At 43.4% G+C, this 3,161-nt stretch overlaps 1 non-coding gene across 1 annotated transcript; it reads left to right on the forward strand.

Moving 5' to 3' along the window:
• Positions 1–545: 545 nt before the first annotated feature.
• Positions 546–619, forward strand: TRNAI-AAU (transfer RNA isoleucine (anticodon AAU)). Its single transcript has one exon. It is a non-coding gene; the product is annotated as a tRNA-Ile (tRNA).
• Positions 620–3,161: the final 2,542 nt, after the last annotated feature.

A 3,161-nucleotide genomic window follows, 5' to 3' on the forward strand; every position in this document is an offset into this window, starting at 1 on the left:
CAACATTCAACTCTTTTGAAGTTGATCTTTAGGCACGTCGGCACCTTTACCGTAAGCATCAGCATAACAGCAAAAACGTGCTGGCGGTTGTAATAATCATGGTACCCAAGACAATGATGACGATCATTATGATCGTTCTAGCTTTGACCAGTGTCGTAAGCATATACCCGATCCACCGATTGTGAGTTTGCGCTCGTCGGTTTTTGTTGCAGTGTTTGTGGAAGGGACATTTTAGCCCTTATTTTCTCCACGAAAACAAGTAAAAATCAGTTACCCTTTTTAAGAGTCTTGATTTGCTACATACCTATAGTTTTTTTTTTCAAAGTCAACGTTATCTGACTTTGCAAAAGTCGCATCTTCCAAAACTCTTCGAAAAGAATGCAATGATCCTCACCTGAGAGTTAGCGTGCGCCTTTCAAAATATGTATGTGAGGTGCGAGTCTCCACTATTAGAAAGAGTAACAGGTAACCTTCTTTTTTTGTGAAGTGCCGACTCGGCAACATCGTCGTGATTGCTGAGTCAGCAAGAACGCTGCGGAAGGCGTGGCCTGCTAGCTCAGTCGGTTAGAGCGTCGTGCTAATAACGCGAAGGTCGTAGGTTCGATCCCTGCGCAGGCCAGTTTTTTTTTCTTTTCATTTACAATTGCACTGACCCATGGTAGATAGATATATGGACTTTACCGTCCCAAAACCACCGCATAATTATGAGAGACGCTGTAGTTGAGGGCTCCGATATTTTCTACTACCTGGGGTTATTTAAAGTGTACCCATTCTTCAGCGCACGAGCCAACAGCATTTTCACCTTCATTGAAAACGCGGCCGCCGCAGCCGGGATTCGATCCCTCGATCTGCGGGTCAGCAGCCAAGCACCTTATAGCCTCCACGGCGGGGCTCGTGTGAGAACCTCACTACATGCCACTCTCCACATGACTACATGCCACATGACTACATGCTACGCTCATAGTGCGCTCACAGTCGTTTCGCTATAGCTTCACATATACCAAATTTGGTATTACGTGACGTGAATACACGATGACGGTAAATTACGTGCCAAAACATGATAATCATGATATGCGTGTCATGTAGAACATGAATTCATGCTGCGCTCATAGCTTGCTCGTGGCCATTTCACTCCTCTAGATATACAAAATATTGTCTACCACGTGACGAGAATGGACGACAAAGGTGAATGACACGTCAAAACTCGATAATTATCATCTGCATTCGCTCAGGTAGAACATGACTTTATTGCTACGTTCATAGCGTGCTCACGACCGTTTCGCTAGCTTCACATATACCAAATTTGATATTACGTGACGTGAATGCACGATGAACACAAATGCCAGACACAAACATGATAATTATAACATGGAAGTGATGTACGGCATTATTGATGTCTGCCTCGAAACGTTGTGCTAATTTTAAAGTGACATTTCTCTTCTTTGTGCTACGCATATCATCAGCTCCCACTATACGTGGGATCTGGATATTTATTTTTAACACCTAATGATCAGAAAAGCATAAATTCTTCCATCTGCATAAAAAAAGAATGTACTCATATTCACAAAATGAATCCTGATGACGGGGCGAAGTAGCGTACATCGGGCCATGATTCATGGCTTTCTACTGTGTTCTGGTTAAGAGCTTCTTATTTTGTTGTTCTGCGCGTTGAAATGTAGTAGTTGTGGTGGTCTTAAGGCCTCTTGTATTGTTTTTTTAACAACCTATCAATAACTTTTCCTTATTGATATATATTTCGGTTTTTGCGCATGCGCCTGCGCTACATTTTTTAGAATAAAGCGGGGGGACGGGCATTGTGTGGTTTTAAGGTACACTACCCGAAAAATACTTCCATGGCCTTTTAGTGCGCTCTATTTCCAAACAGGAAGAAAGAAAAGAAAGGGGCTAGCACCTTAAAAGAAGGCTTCTAAGATCGATTGTCTGAAGCTTTGAAACCTTTTATTTCCTCTAGTTTCTAAGCAGAGTGCAGACGAATAGAAATATTGTCTAATCAACATCGCTGTCTTTCGCAAATACTACTTGCCCGCTCTATCGAAAACTGGATGGCATGAAAGCACTTTTGTAACTAGAAATTTGTTGAAAATGTCGAAAAGCGAAGCTTTTTTCATTTTAATATTTTTTTTTCTGGGAATAAGGAATCTGTTGTCAGCGCCTTCTATTGTGTTTCTTCGTTGCTCTGAAAAAAAGAATAAAGCCCGCACTTTGTCAGATGCTGCCTCATTATCGTCCCGCACTCGCTCATGTCGGCTGCTTTTTGTCAAAGATTTTTTTTCTTTTCTGTTTTTGTTTTGTGTGGGACGCACTTTAGTGGTGGGGGGGGGGGAGGTGGCAGGTTACGTATGCGTTTGTATTCGGTCATCGTTGCCTTCTATGTCACATAATGATCACGCGACCTCGAAACCAATCCTGTGTACAGAAGAGATTACAAGATAGTACCGATCCGGCCGTCACATCTATTGAAAACGTTATGGGGGCCTCAGAAACGTGGTGGAGCGAGTCCTCCATCACCTTTGCAATAGAACTTCATTGTGCCCGGCAATCCTAGAGCACTCCAACCCCGCTTTCATGGGGAAGTGCCCGCACTGTGAGGAAAATTACAGATTCCACATGGTAGAGTTATGCCAAAAAACATCAAACCTCACCGCTATACCCAACCATTCCCGAGAATACTGGCAGGCAGATCTGCTCGGCTGCTCTGACCTGAAAGCCCCACGGGTCTTGGTTGAGCGTGGCAGGGCCACGGCCGACGCTATTGGGATAGCGCAAGGTGGAGCCCACCTAGTGTTTGACTGGGGCGGCCCCTTAAGGACCACTCCCCACCCTCCTTTTACATAACTTCCATGAATGAATGTTTTTCACCACCCGTGTAAACGAGAAGTATCTTTGATCTTGTTCTCCGACCGCTTAGATGATGATAAGTGACCCCATGCTCGCGCCATGATTGAGATCTTCGACCACTTTGATGACGTTCACTTAACACCATCACCAAAAATAAAAGCTACAGCACATGGCGCAACGAAGGCAAAACCTTGTATAACATTGAAAAAAAAGGAAGCAAGTGGTAAATAGGAAGATAAGAAAAGGCGAAAATGGAACAAAAACAGAAAGAACAAGAAAAAATTTTGAAAGAAAAAAACAGA

Source organism: Rhipicephalus microplus, chromosome X (assembly GCF_043290135.1).
Source record: "Rhipicephalus microplus isolate Deutch F79 chromosome X, USDA_Rmic, whole genome shotgun sequence".
Classification (NCBI taxonomy): Eukaryota; Metazoa; Arthropoda; class Arachnida; order Ixodida; family Ixodidae; genus Rhipicephalus; species Rhipicephalus microplus.